The following is a 15953-nucleotide window of genomic DNA, read 5'->3' as shown; positions in this document are numbered from 1 at the left end:
TCAAGCAAAATATTGCAATCTAAATTTATATGCTCTATAATGCTCTCATATCCCTAATGCATTCTCCTAACTCTATCAAAAGATTTCATTAGTAATCATGATCATGAAAACAAGTTAAGTTTGGCTTAAGCATAAGTACCCTGTGTACAGTGCAAATAAAACAACTCAAAACTCTTCAAGTTTCAATCTATGTCCTAGTCAAGTCGTCATCAAGTTTGAATTCCTAATGTTTTCGGTGATAGACAAGTAACCAATGATAGGCACTTACTTGCCACACACTTGGTTCATATTTCTCAATCAACCCAAGGTCTCAAAGGCATGCTCAATCTCAAGAGAAGCTAAGTAGTCATTTCCCCAGTAACCTAACTCGGTCTCAAAGGGGTGACTAGCTAGATTCCACTCACGACAAATGTTTTTTATATCCCTTCTTCACTTTTTTTTCTTGCTTTTTTCACACTTTTTTTTTCATAAGTATTTGCATTGTGCAAATCTTATTCACAAATGTACTTTTAGCACAAATGTTGGGATATTTTGATTTTTCCAAATGAGCTTACATGAGTTGAGCCTCATCCAGTAACCAAAATGAAGTTTGAGAAATCACCATGGAAATCAAGTACTAAACAAACAAGATGAATTATGACTATTTCAATGATATCAACCATTCAAGCATCAAGTATAGGTGTAGTGAAGATAAGATCCTTAAGGTCAAGCCAAAACTAAAATTCATCTCCATAGATACTTAGCTTATTTCATGCTACCCAAGATAGAGAAAAAAGGAACATTAAGCATACTACTAGCATCACTTAAAACATCATGAATCTAGATAATGAACGTGCTAACATTTAATCTTGAAGACAAGAAAGCATATAAGTGAAGTTTTGATGTTCTCAAGATGTATGCCACAAAAATCAAAACAAAATGCAAGACATAAGCAAAAACAAAAACAAACAAAGCAAATCAAATGCATCTAATGCGTCTCCCCAGACTTAAACTTTTCATTGTCCCAATGAAAACTAAAAATAATGTGGAGGAGATTTTAAAAGAAGTTACCAAGTGATGAGCTCCAAATGGTTGACATTCATGTTTTTAAAGATACTCCTCCATCCAATGCTCATATTCCTCCACAACTTTGAATTTTACAAAAAGAAAAAGATAGACAAGAAAAATTAAGTAGAAGGTATGATTTATTATAAACTCAGAATTAAATACATAAAAGAAAATAAGGAAAATGAACTTGGGTTGCCTCCCAAGAAGCGCTTGTTTAAGGTCATTAGCTCGACCACCTCATTAGATTCATCTAAATCTCGCTGTTGGAGGGGTAAGATATTTTAGAACCCTCCTACCAGGGGTTCTTGTTATGGAGAGAGCTTTCGTCAATGGAGCTACAAAGTAAAGTATAACTCTCTCTATCTTCATCTTCTTAAAAAAATTTTCAGGTGGTCGAAGACGATTCAGATTGAGCTACCAATCATTAGCCCAAGTGAAATCTACACATGCAAAGAAAGTATAAATCTCCCACAAACATATTAGATAAGATAGATCCATAACCATATTAAGATAAGCAGAATAAGAAATAAAAACTAAATCACATCCAACAAAGTCAATGATAGGTACCCCTATAAAATTTTCCAAATGATCATAAGAAGTACTAACCTTGCTTTGCTGAGAAATACCTGATATTTCTAAACATGTGGATGTGATTTCCTCTGAATCAAATGATGGTTCTGGCTCAGGCTCAGGTGTTGGCGATATCAAAGATGGTGATTCTTGAGACTCAACCATATCTACATGAGTCCCTACACATTGGTCCACAACATGCTCAATCCTTACAACTCTTACAACATCTAAGGATTGTGTGGACAAAGGAGGTGATTCTTGAGATGATGCTTCCACAACACAGCTCCCTACACATTGTTCCATATCAACATCATCAACACAAACATCAAAAAACAAACCCACATCAATATCCTCAATAGGAGAATCAACTATAGGAGGATCAATAAATTCACTTACAGTTTTAAATTGATCTACCACATCACATTCATCATCTGAAAATTTAATGTCACTACAACACCCTGTAAAATTTGGAGATAGATCTGAAAACTTATTTACTACTGCTTTATCTTCACAATCCTCATCTGAAGAGTCTTCATCTTTATACAAATTCAAAAATATGCACTCAACCTTACCAGTGTCATAGAATTTTTTAAAGTCATAGTTCTCATTGACCCCCACTAACCTTTACGGAAAAGGAACCCTTAATGAAGGTCTTGGGAAAGGTACTTCTAATTTTCCATATTCTTTTTTACCTTGTGGAGGAGATTCAACTTGCTTATCTAGTGTTGGTATGATCAATCGTTGAGGGAAAGGTACTTGTGGCATTTGTGAGCCTCCTGGAATAATGGAATTGAGTTCATGTGATTTTCTATTGTTCTTCTCCTCAATTCTAAACATGTCCTTCTTCAGAAGTTCTTCATGATTTTTTCCAATTCTCAACCCAACATCATCACACTTTTCACTAGATCTTGTCTTCGAAGGAGGGGGATCTTCTTTAAACCAATTTGAAACAATACTTTCAATCTTTGCCCCTAAATGTTTGAACTCCCCGTTCTATGACTTGTGATTTTCAAAACTGATAGATGGTTGAGTTACAATTTGTTTGACAGACTCTATAGCATTTATGGCTTGCACTCCTTGAATGTTTGAGGGAGATTTCATCCAACTTATATTCGACCATTCTTGGAGGTTCAATGTCACTTGATCAATTAACATATATGCTTCACCTACACTTTTGTCCATAAAAGAACCTCCAGTTGATGAATCCAATAAACTCTTGTATGAGAAAGAAATTCCCTCATAGAATATGTGCAGAATCAATCATTTTTCAAAACCATGATGAGGGCACTGTCATTGAAGACTATTGAATCTATCACATGATTCAAACAATGATTCTCCATATGCCTGAGCAAAATTTGTTATGCAATTCCTCATATACACTGTTCTGCTTGGAGGGAAAAAATGATTCAGAAATTGCTTCTCCAATTGCTCCCAACTTGTGATACTTTGAGGATGGAGAGAATATAACCAAGTCCTTGCTTTATCCTTGATATTGAAAGGAAATGCCATCAATCGAACTGCATCTGCTGACACTCCTTCACATTTCACCATATCACAAATCTCTAAAAATGTTTCAAGATGCAGATAAGGACTTTTTGATACTTCTCCTCCAAATTTGTGACCTTGTATCATAAAAATTAACTCTGGGTCTAGTTGGAGACTTTCTGCTTCAATTTAAGGTTGCACAATGGGAGATAAAAATCTTGCAGAAAAGGGATTAGAAAAATTTCTCATGGGCCTGCTTGACATGTTAGTGCTCATGGATATTCAAGAAAAAATCATGAAATGAAGAATCAAAGACAAGAAATAAAATGCAATATGAAAAGCCAGAAAGAAAATGCAGAATTTAAATTGCAAGAAAGAAAGTGCATAATGAAAACAAGAAAGAAAAGATAAAAGGAAAAAAGAAAAATATCTAGAATAATTCATATGCTAAAGATTGCAAGATATGTTTACAAAAAAAGAAGATGAAAGAAACTAGATCAAAAGATAAAACAGAGAAAAGTTAGATTAGAGTGCTAGAAATCAAGAATGCAAAGTTAGAATTAGAATTAGAATTGCAAGAATGCAAAGTTAGAATTAGAATTAGAATTGCAACAAAAGGAATTGTCAAGAATTAGAAAGATATGCAAATGATGAAAACAGAATTCTAAAGATTAGTTTCAATTATGCTAATGAAAAGAAAAGAAAAGTTATGTTTAGTCTAACTCAATTGATAATCTCTAATGTTATAGCGCAGTCCCCGACAACGGCGCCAAAAACTTGTTGACCTCCGCAAGTGTACGGATATGTCGCAAATAATAATAAAAGATATCGAATCCACAGGGACTGGAATAAGCACTAAAGATGTCTCAAAGCGAGTTAGCTAAACAACTAATCAATGGGTTGACAAGTGTAAAGTAAAACTATGAAATGTAAACAAAGAAATGAAAGAATAACACTACAAGAAAAAAGCTAATAGACAACGCTTTTAAAGCATTGTCTTTGTGCCTGAAAAAGCGTTGTTAAAGGCACTATTGTTAAAAGTCTGCTCAACGACAACACTTTTAAAGCGTTGTCGTTTGTAACAAAGACAATGCTTTTACAACACTATTACAACGCTTTAAAAGCATTGTTATTTTTTTCCAAAGACAATACTTTTTTCAACGCTTTAAAAGCGTTGTCGTTTTAAAGAAAAAAAATTTTAAAAAATTATTTAAAAATCATTATTTGTATATTTACGAAACTATTATTTTTCCTTTACCATGTCTAGATTCGAATTTTACATATAATTAACTCAGCTAATGATTTCAAACTCATACCAAAATAATAGAATTCTGACATTGAAGTAATATTAGTATTTAATTACATGAGAAGCTAGTAAATATCAAAATTAACACTAATTCTATTTCAAAGTAGATAGTGATATTCACAAATAAAACAAAAAAGCACAAAATAATTAGCGGACCTCGAAGTCAACAATCTGTTTACTTCTACTAGCTACACTCAAAAATTATTATCGGCTTGAGAACGGGACAAAACAGTACAGTAATTACTACCATAATACTGAAGAAGTAGCTTATCTTTCTCAATCTATTACAGGAATAAGCAATTGGATTTTGTCTAGGATCTTTGTGAGCTTTGAACAGATTGAACAGTTGACCTGAAATATAAACAACAAATTACAGTCAATAGTTTGAACCAAAAAATTACTTCTCCTAGCTATTTTTTATAAATGAACCAAAACTCATTACTCAGAAATGAAATGCTTGCAGAAAGAAAGAAAGAAAGCTTGCAGAAATACAACGTTTCTTTAAACTGCAGAAAGAAAGCTTGTAGAAATGAAATGCTTTCTTCTCTGCAAACGCTTTCTTGCAAAATGCACTGTTGTTGCAGAAATGCAACGTTTCTTCAAACTGCAGAAATATGTTTCAAGTCCATACATGAGCATTACTGATGGCTCTCAAAAGAAACAAAACAATCATTGGAGATGAATGAATGAATACTCACATTAACTAATATTATACAAGGTTAACAAATCAACATACCAATGACCTTACAGGAATTGTCTTGTTCTAGAAACAGCTCAAAAGCCACATTCAAAACAGCAATGCCAAAAAGGTGAACAACCCATATAAGAAATTTTCGAACATAAATGGAGGTACTCAGAGAATACCCACTGGTATTCATCAACATTAGAGTTGTGAAGGTTACAACATTGCTATTGTGACTTCATAGCAAACAATAAAAAGTTGCATAAAGAACCAAACACCAACTTTTACCATCAAACATTAGTAAAAGTTTTAGACATTTTAAATCAAAATAAACGAGTTCAAAATGTGAAACTTTGCTAGAGAATCAACTATAGACACTCCTTTCGAATTTTAATAGAGAATGATCATGGCCAGCATGCGAGTGAACAACTTCAAGGAAATTCAATAGCATTATACTTTAACAAGGACCTTAACTAGATTGAATAACTTACTTAAAAGAAGTAATGTCTACCTGAACATTGCTTTCTTCCATTAAAACCTCCTTAGCTTTTTCACAAAGCACCCTAACCTGAAATTTTATTTAAAAACTTATAAATATAATTATTAACTCACAATGATAAACTGCAAGAAATTCCAAATATTATTTTCATAGGGAAAAAAAGAACACTAAACAAACATTGGACTGCAAAAGCTAATGTCTTAACGATGTGAACTCATTGTCTTCTTCCTTTCCTCGAATTACTCCTCCTTTGTGCCTCTCACATTGTATATTGGCATGCCTATATTATTTCGGTTGATGATAGACTCCTTGGTCTGTAACTGTATTTCAGACCTTGGAAAATAAAATCATGTATAGCCTTTTCTCCTTCAAAATAATATAGAAGATACTTGTTATATTATTTCTTCTAAATTTAGTATTTTGAGAGATGGTAAATCTGAAAATTATGAGCAATAATCCTTCTCAAGAAAATAAACATATCTTGTAATCGACTTTCAGAAAAAACTACAATGCTCGTGTATTAAAGAGGAGAGGAAATAACTACCACGAAGGCCATATTTTTGAAGGAAAGCAAAGGTTGTTGCAGCATCCCAGTCATATCTGATACAGAGAAGTTCAGATTAAAACATGCACAATCAATGAACATAATCAGATACGATAGCAATACATACTGGTGTTTTGTAGGTTCTTGCGGCTTGGGTTCCAAAAGCAGATTTCCTGAGAGATGACAAAATTATTGCAACAATTCTCAACTTAAGTGTCAGATATGCCCGGGCAAATGGATCAATCAAAGCAATCAAAATATCTACCGTCCAGAAGCATGCAAACAATAAAGTTGATATTTAGTTCTTAATTTTTGATAATAGCCAAAGAAAAAGAAATGTTTCCATTAGGAATCAAAACACTAAGGAAGTGAAAGTTTCTGATTTGTTCCATAATTTTCAGTAATTTGAATGGCATTAATTATATAGACTGAAAGAGCAAACATTACCCTTGAAGCCAAGTTTCTTTTTGTAATCAACAGCAGCCTGAAGAAAGCTTGCCTACAAAAATTAAAACTTAGTTTTTAGATGAAGAAACAGCAAGATGAACATAGAATCATGTAATGCAATTTGCACGCTTTAGAATCATGTAAGATAAACATAGTTTATCAGCCAGGATAAATATGAAAATAATTAGAAGAAAAACAAATTTGTCAGACTTGTCATACTCGGTAATATAAAAGTACTAATTCATACCATGTGATCAAGTTATTCATTAACAAGCTAATGTCACATCGGATAAATAAATCATCAGATTATTCATTAACAAGCGACACTAACCCACCCCATAGTCCAACAAAGAACAACTTAATAACAAAGAAAACCCAAATTAAAGCAGTGCAGCCAGAGACTCAAGATAAGCAATCAGCAATAGTTCAAACACAGCTCTACTTTGTCAAGAACTGCAAATGCAGTTGCAATGGAGTTGATATCCATTTATGGTGAACACCCAAATTTAAAAGTGAACAAAAGTGTAGATATTGTTGGTGCGGGAAGCATCCGACGATCGAACCTTAGTTTTGATAATGGCAAAGGATTCAAAGTTAAGTTAGTGTGTGATCCAACATGTTTGAATGAGTGTTTCAGGAAAGTCCTAGATGCGGTTAGGCAGGTGAAAAACCCTAAGGGGTGGTGGTAACCCTAGGCGGAAAGTCCAGTCGGTCTGGAGGACCGGACTGGCATCAGGTAATCTCTCCTGAGGGGAGTAAGTGAGGACGCGTTCCCCGTAGAGGGAACAGTAGGCGTCGGGTCGACCTAGGGCTTCCGGTAGGAAATCCGAAGTCAGACTCGGACAGTCCGAAGACTGTCAGTTATTCGTTACTATGTTTTATCAGAATCTAACACTGTCTTGTAGGGTATTATTGCTCGGACTAACCTTGTTTTGCAGGTGAAGAACCTGCTGGAAAAAGGGGTCCAGGCGCCCGGGATGGATCCGGGCGCCCGGAGGTCCGGGCGCCCGGGACCAAATGTTATCCCTGCCGCGACTTCGCCACGTGGAGCATCCTGGTTGGTTGGCCACGTCACACTCCAGGCGCCCGGAAGGGGTCCAGGCGCCCGGAAGGTCATATAAAAAGAGGGTCGAGGGTGCAGCCAAAGATCATCAATTGCTAAGCTGTCTTCTGTGAACGAGACGATCTTGAAGTGCTACTACTCGACGTCGACAACCCAAAGCTCAGACTCTTCAATCTTGTGTTGTCGGTATTAGTTCTTTTATTACACTGATTGTAATTTAAATTGTAATCTTTCCGATATATAGTTGTTGCCCACCAAAAGCGGTCAAGGACCGTGGGCCTTCGAGTAGGAGTCGTCATAGGCTCCGAACGAAGTAAAACACCTGCGTCTCTGTGTGTTTTATTTTACTTTCCGCTGCGTTTCTATTTTGTGTTTTAAATCGTTAAAAAAAAATATATAGCCACGAGCGCTATTCACCCCCCCCCCCCCTCTAGCGCTTTCGATCCATCAATTGGTATCAGAGCGGGGTCATTTTGAATCGGTGCAACCACCATTCAAAATATCTTTTCGTGGTATTTTTTTGGAGTCGATTAGAATTTAGCCTCATAGCTATATTCTAATTCTCTTTCCCTCGAATCGGTTTTTCTCGGAATTGGTGCAACACCACCCGAGTTCGTGATTCATTTTTTTTCTTCCGCACTACTAAGCCAGGACCAAGTCCTGGGACATTTTTTTGTGGTTGTTTTTTCGCTTTAGGTAAAACTGAAATGGCCCTTCAAGAAGGCTATTGTACTGCCCGCCCTCCGCTATTCACCGGAGATGACTTCGGGTACTGGAAAAGTCGGATGGAGGCATATCTCCAGACTCACTTTGAAGTCTGGATGATTGTCAAAACCGGATTCGAACCATCGACTAATAGCGCCGGCACACCACTACCGTATGAGGATCAAGAAAGTGGAAGCTAATGCCAAGGCAACCTGCACCCTCCAGTGTGGCCTATCAAAAGAAGAACTCAACCGCGTCGGCCCCTTCAACAGCGCCAAAGAATTGTGGGAAAAGCTAATTGAACTTCACGAAGGGACATCCGACACCAAAGTAAGTAAAAGAGACTTAATTTTTAATAAATTATTTAACATCAAATTGCAGGAAGGTGAAACAGCCACCCAACTCCATTCCCGGATTCAAGATCTGCTCAATGGTCTTCATGCGATTGGACAAAAGGTAGACAACCGGGACATCATAAGGTATTCTCTAAACGCCTTTCCAAGGAACACCTTGTGGGCATCCATGGTAGATGCCTACAAGGTCTCCAAGGACTTGTCTAACATTAAATTAGATGAACTATTTGCAGAATTCGAATTTCACGAACAGACTAATGCACGCCCGACCAAGAAAGGGTTGGCTTTGGTTGCAGGAACAGGGAGATTGCGTGAGTCAAAGGTCAAGCAAAGAACCGAACCTAAGTCAGAAGAAGAACCAGACTCAGAAGACGACGATGAACTCACAATCGAGATAGTTAGCTTAGTAAAGAAGCTCTGCAAAAAGAAGGGCTTCAACAAAAAAGATCTCAGAAAGGCCATTCAGTCTAAAGAAGCCCAACCAAGCTCGAAGGTCAAATTCGAAGTGACATGCTACGGGTGCAATCAGAAGGGTCACATCAAGGCGAATTGCCCGAACCAGAAGGATCCAAAGAAACCCAAAAGAAAGAAGGCATTGAAGGCAACATGGGACGAGTCTTCTTCCGAGGAATCCGACGACGAAGAACAAGAACAGACGAACTTTCTTGCCCTGACAGCCCGGGACTTCACCAACGGATCCGAAAGTGAGGACGAATCGGAAGCCGAGTCCGAGAGAAGCCACGGATCCGCATCCGTTTCCGAAGGGCCGAACCCCTCTATAAGTAAAAGTCAGTTATATAGTTTAATTAATTATTTAATGCATAAAGTAGCTAAGTCTAAGATTCGAATTAAAGCGCTTCTAAAGGAGGTAACACTCCTTAAAGAAACGCCTAACAATGAATCCTTAACTGATCAAGTTCAGACTGGAACCTCAACTCAAGTTCAAAAACTTAAGGAAGAGAATTCCAATCTGAAAAGTCAAGTCAAGGATTTGAAAACAACTCTAGAGCGATTTTCCTTGGGATCCAAGAATCTTGACTTAATTCTTGGAACTCAAAGGGTAATCTACAATCGAACTGGACTAGGATATAAAAAGAAATATAAATCTTACCTATCCTTAATAAACAAACCAAATAGAAAAATGGTCCAAGCATGGGTTGCCAAGTCCAACCTGATCAATCAAGTTGGACTTGGATATTATTGGGTTCCTAAGGATCAAATACATTACCTCAATAAACCTTATCGAGGCTATGATCCAGGGGGAGCTAAAACAATAAAAATTCGAAATTAATCTAAAAACTCAAATTTAAAAATTTGAAATTAATTTAAAACTCAAATTTAAAAATTCAAAATTAATCTTTAAAAAATTCAAAATTATCTAAAAACTCAAATTTAAAAATTCGAAATTAATCTAAAACTCAAATTTAAAAATTCGAAATTAATCTTTAAAAAATTCGAAATTAATCTAAAAACTCAAATTTAAAAATTCGAAATTAATCTAAAACTCAAAATTCAAAATTCGAAATTAATTCGAAAATCCAAAAATCAAAATAGAAGGAGGGTCCAGAATAACTGGCAACTCCGAAATCTATTTATCCAACTGGGTAACCGAACTTAATCTACCCGAAATGGGTAAACAATAGTAGATTACTCGACAGGGTAAATAAGGATAGATTAAAAGGGTTAGATTTAACTTGAAAAACAGTACTGGTGAAGGTTTTGGATGATAGTACGTTGGGGAAACTTGGGCATCGCATGTCTAGGAAGATATGGCTTCGACCTGGTGCATTTGGCCAAGTGGAACTAACCGAAGCTACCCTTAAATGGATCCTAACTAGTTAGACCAAGGTTTAGTATTAAACTCAATGGGTAGGACTATTTGGGAAACCTCGAAGGCATGGTTACTTTAATGAGCTCCTTGTGACTCACCATAGCCCAGAAGTTTATCCAAAGAACGCTTACTTGTTGAACCCAAAGCTAAACCCGAATCTAACATAAAGTTAAACAAAATCCTAGAAATTGAACTAATTCATCTCACAGAATAATAGGAGCCCCTAATTGAAAACATAGATCGGGTGAGATGACTAAGCAAACTCAATTTTAAATCTTACTTAAGTTAAGTTAAACATTTTTCAAAATTAAATTAAACGTCAAATCACCAAACAAACCCCCATAGAATCAACTCAGATTAGGTAAGATACAAAATTAGGAACTTACCTCAATCAAACTGTCTTTTGATCCATCAACTACTTTATGTGTAGGAATTGGATCAATGGATGTTGGACAGTGGATGTTCCAGACATATGACTGGAGATCGGTTGAAGTTCACTAAGTTAAAACTAAAGAACCTAGGATCAATTGCATTCGGCAACGATGGAAAACTGAAAGTAATCGGAAAAGGTAATATCGAACTTAATTCTGATTTTATTATTCGAAAAGTACTCTTAGTTGAAAATTTTAATTTCAATTTATTAAGTATAAGTCAACTATGCGATACTGGTTATTCAGTCAATTTTACCAAGTCTGAATGTATAGTCAAACATGTCGATAATCCAAAAATCATACTTAAGGGCACTAGAAAAGATAATGTCTACACCGTCTATCTACCATCATCCTCAATAAAGTGTTTTCTAACACAACAAGAGGAAACTGAGTTATGGCACAGAAGACTCGGTCACACGCACACAAGACTCATTTCAAAAATGAGTCAAAATGAACTAGTTAGAGGGTTGCCCAAATTAAAAGTTATTGAAAACTCAATCTGTAATGCATGTCAACAAGGAAAACAAACCAAGTCTACCCACAAGTCAACCAATACGGTTAGAACTATCCATCTACTTGAGCTCCTTCACCTAGATCTATTTGATTCACATGGAGCCAAGTCACTAAGCAAGAATCAATATTGCTTAGTTATAATTGATGACTACTCCAGGTTCACCTGGGTAAAATTTCTAAAAACAAAAGATGAAACCTTTGAAATATTTAGTAATTTTTGCAAATTAACAGAAAATGAAAAACATACTAAAATTAAAAGGATAAGGAGTGATCATGGAGGAGAATTTGAGAATCACAACTTCACTGAATTTTGTGAAATAAATGGGTACAAACATGAATACTCCTGCCCTAGAACCCCCCCCCAACAAAATGGTTTAGTAGAACGTAAAAATAGAACCTTACAAGAAGCTGCCAGAACCATGTTAAACGAATATAATATGTCTAATCAATTCTGGGCTGAAGCAGTTAGTACAGCTTGCTACATTCAAAATAGGATCTTAATTAATAAATTTCAAAATAAAACCCCCTATGAAATTTATTATAATAAAATTCCTAACTTAAACTATTTAAAAGTATTTGGGTGTAAAGTCTTTATTTTAAACACTAAAGATTACTTAGGAAAATTTACATTAAAAACAACCCCAGGAATATTTTTAGGGTACTCAACCACTAGTAGAGCATATAGAGTATATAACAAGAATACCCTAAAAGTAGAAGAAACAACAAATATAAAATTTGATGAAGACACTATAGTTGAAACTGAGGATATACAAAGTGCTAATCCAATAAACAGAGAAGATGACGAAACTCAACCTGAACCTATTGAATCTGAAGAACAAATAACTAATTCAAATGACATACGACCAACCAAAACAAGCACAAATCACCCATCTAACCAAATCTTGGGTGATCCAACTGTAGGCGTAAGAACTAGGTCATCCTATAGAAACCAGAGTCAAATAGCTTTAATCTCAAAAATTGAACCCAAAACCATAGAAGAAGCCCTACCAGACCCAGATTGGACTATAGCAATGCAAGAAGAATTGGCCCAATTTGAAAGAAATCAGGTATGGGAATTAATGCCTAAACCCATTAACAAAACCATAATTGAGACTAAATGGGTTTTTAGAAACAAATTAAATGATCAAGGTGAAATAGTAAGAAATAAAGCCAGGTTAGTAGCCAAAGGGTTCAATCAAGTAGAAGGGCTAGACTATGATGAGACCTATGCTCCTATAGCAAAACTTGAATCCATTAGGATGCTGCTGGCCTATGCAGCACACAAAGGATTCAAGCTATTTCAAATGGATGTAAAATCCACGTTCTTAAACGGATTTATTAAAGAAGAAGTATACTGTTGGATCGAGACGCGCTAGAGGGGGGGGATGAATAGCGCTCGTGGCTAAAATCGTTCAATTATCGGAATCGTAAAATCTATCGGAGAAGTAACGCAGCGGAAAGTAAACAACCACACAGAAAGACAAGAGAATTTACTTCGTTCGGAGCCTGTGACGACTCCTACTCGAAGGCCCGCGATCCTTGATCGCTTTCCGTGGGAAACAACTATAAGTTCGACAAGAGTACAAGTAATACAGTTAAGTATAATGAAAAAGTACAGTTATACCGACGACAATATCGTAATCTGAAGATTTCGGAGCTCCGGGTCGTCGGTGTCTCGTAGCAGCACTTCGGGATCGTCTCGTGAGCAGCTTGTAGCAGAAAGATTGCTTGGAAGTTCTTCTCTTTGAGCTGCTGGTCGAAACCCTTTATAAAGGGTGTTCAAGGCGCCTTCTACTGTTCACCAAGGCGCCTTGAACAGCCGAGTCAGCCGGGGAGATGAGGAGCGAACTGGTCGAATCTTATCACAGACTCAAGGTGCCTTCCACTGTTCACAGGGCGCCTTCAGCTGTTCAAGGCGCCTTCCACTGTTCATCAAGGCGCCTTGAGCAGCTTCTCGCAGCCAGCTCCAGCCTTGCATCCGAGGCGCCTTGGACACTGTTCATCCGAGGCTTTAAGTTTCTCCTTTGCACCTGCAAGATCCGTTAGTCCCAAACACTACCCTGCAAAACAAAGTTAGCACATAATACATAAATAAAATATTGACAGTCTCCGGATGTCCGGGTCGACTTGGTTTCCAACCGGAAACCCTAGGTCGACCCGACGCCTACTGTTCCCTCTACGGGGAACGCGTCCTCACCTACTCCACTCAGGAGATTTACCTGTTGCCAGTACGATCCTCCAGATCGACTGGACTTTTGCTCGGCATTTGACGCTTCCGGACTTTCTGCTGGACATCCGCTTCCCGGCTAGTCCAGACTTTCACCTGGTTCGCGACACCAGGACTTTTCACCTAGGGTTACCACCCCCTAGGACTTTTGCCTGAAGCCATCGACCTGCCAAGACTTCCCGCATAGGGTTACCACCCCCTAGGGTTTTTACCTACCTAACCGCAGCTAGGACTTTTGCCTAAGTATCACTTAGGACTTTCCTGCAAGCTCCATGAACTTTGTTAGATAACACCACCACTTAACTTTGAGCCCTTTGCCATAATCAAAACTCAGGTTCGATCGTCGGATGCTTCCCGCACCAACATATACGTAGGTCAACCTCCAGGATTTGAGGACATAGAACATCCAAATTATGTCTTCAAATTAAAAAAGGCCCTGTACGGACTAAAACAAGCACCTAGGGCTTGGTATGAACGACCGTCCAACTATCTAATATCAAAAGAGTTCAACCAAGGTCAAATAGACCCAACCCTTTTTGTAAAAACCTTTGAAAATGACATCTTTATAGCACAAATTTACATCGACGATATCATTTTTGGATCAACCAACTAAAATTTTTTAAAAGAGTTTACCAAACTAATGGAAAATGAATTCGAAATGAGTCTAGTGGGTGAACTTAATTTCTTTTTAGGGTTACAAATTAAGCAAACCAAAGATGGAATTTATATTTATCAAACCAAATATGCTAAAGAATTAATTAGTAAATTTGGAATGGAAAACTCAAAAATCATTAATACACCAATGGCTACTAATGTTAAAATTGACTCAGACTTAGAAGGTAAACCAGTAGACTTAAAATACTTTTGAAGTGCGATAGGAAGTCTACTGTACCTAACTGCAAGTCGACCAGACATCATCTTTGCAGTAGGTATATGCGCAAGATACCAATCTTGTGCAAAAGAGTCTCACTTAACCCTAGTAAAAAGAATCCTTAGGTATGTTAAGGGAACCCTAAACGTAGGACTTTGGTACCCTAGATCTTGCACCCTTGATCTAAGCGGATACTCTGACTCTGACTATGCCGGGTGCAAGCTAGATAGAAAAAGCACAAGCGACAGTTGTCAATTTTTAGGGCACTGCCTAGTAAGTTGGTCAAGTAGAAAGCAACACTGTCTTGCCTTATCTACCACTGAAGCTGAATATATAGCACTAGGTGAATGCACATCTCAATTACTATGGATGATGCATACCCTTAAAGACTATCAACTTGAATATCAAAAAACAAAAATTTCAATCGATAACATAAGTACAATAAATCTAACAAAAAACCCAATTCATCACTCAAGGACTAAACATATAGAAGTAAAACACCACTTTGTAAGGGATCATGTAGCTAAGGGTGACATTGTACTCAACTATGTTGAGTCAAAATCAAACTTAGCTGACATCTTTACAAAACCCTTACCTGAACTTGAGTTCAGTACACTTAGAAGACAAATAGGAACGTGCTGGGTAGAATAGATACTTTCAATTCAGTCCTTTTAATGTTTTGTTTTTATAACTTCTAGGCAAAACTTGATTTTTCAAAATCCCTACTTTACTAGACTTTCAAAAGTTGGATTTAGCCTAGGATTTCCCCCTAGAAATCATGTTCCCCCAGGATTCAACCAGTGCATCTCACAAACACCTAGGTATACCTTGCTTGTGCTTGTAAAACATAGAACGGTGTGAGATGCATAGGGTACAGCCTGGACTCGAGAATGCTTATTTCTGTGCATCAATATGAGTCTGGGCGTTAAATACGTGATTAAAAGTAATCAAATCAAGTTTTCCAGCCTTAGTCAAATCTAACTGGATCTATTGACTTGACTTGACTAACCAAGTGAACACTGTTGCCCTCTAAGCAATCAGCAAGTAGCTAAACGGTTAGACAGTTGGTGAAGGAAATAATAAGTTTAAGCATGTCTGTACTTAAAAGATCTAATACCTGATCAAAACAAATCTTGACTCATGCTTGGACTTTAGGGCTCTGATACCTTACTAAAACAAATGGCAAGCTATTTAAAAATAAGGTCATCGCTTCTCCTTTGCCTTAAGTATTCTTGAAATACATTTCAAAAACATGCCTTAAGCAGCTTTATCAAAAACTTTCTCCAAATTTAAAACTTTCAAGTGTTCTCTACTTTAAAACTTTAAAATTTTTAAGTATTATTAAAACTTTTAAGTTAAAAATTTTTAAAGCAGTATTA

The 15953-nt window shown here is 36.7% G+C and overlaps 1 long non-coding RNA gene and 1 other non-coding gene across 2 annotated transcripts; one reads left to right on the top strand and one right to left on the bottom strand.

Moving 5' to 3' along the window:
- The first annotated feature begins 2887 nt into the window (after positions 1–2887).
- LOC122022078 lies at positions 2888–2993 on the top strand. Its single transcript, XR_006122821.1, has one exon. It is a non-coding gene; the product is annotated as a small nucleolar RNA R71 (small nucleolar RNA).
- Positions 2994–6156: 3163 nt separating this feature from the next.
- Positions 6157–6844, bottom strand: LOC122021453. The gene is made up of 4 exons (XR_006122553.1): positions 6828–6844; positions 6581–6632; positions 6261–6306; positions 6157–6189 (listed from the first exon to the last, which is right to left on the bottom strand). It is a non-coding gene; the product is annotated as an uncharacterized LOC122021453 (long non-coding RNA).
- Between the last annotated feature and the right edge of the window lie 9109 nt (positions 6845–15953).

This window comes from Zingiber officinale, chromosome 9A, assembly GCF_018446385.1.
Source record: "Zingiber officinale cultivar Zhangliang chromosome 9A, Zo_v1.1, whole genome shotgun sequence".
In the NCBI taxonomy this organism is placed as follows: domain Eukaryota; kingdom Viridiplantae; phylum Streptophyta; class Magnoliopsida; order Zingiberales; family Zingiberaceae; genus Zingiber; species Zingiber officinale.
The sequence above is the reverse complement of the archived record's forward strand: the minus strand, read 5'-3'. Positions and strand labels throughout refer to the sequence as shown.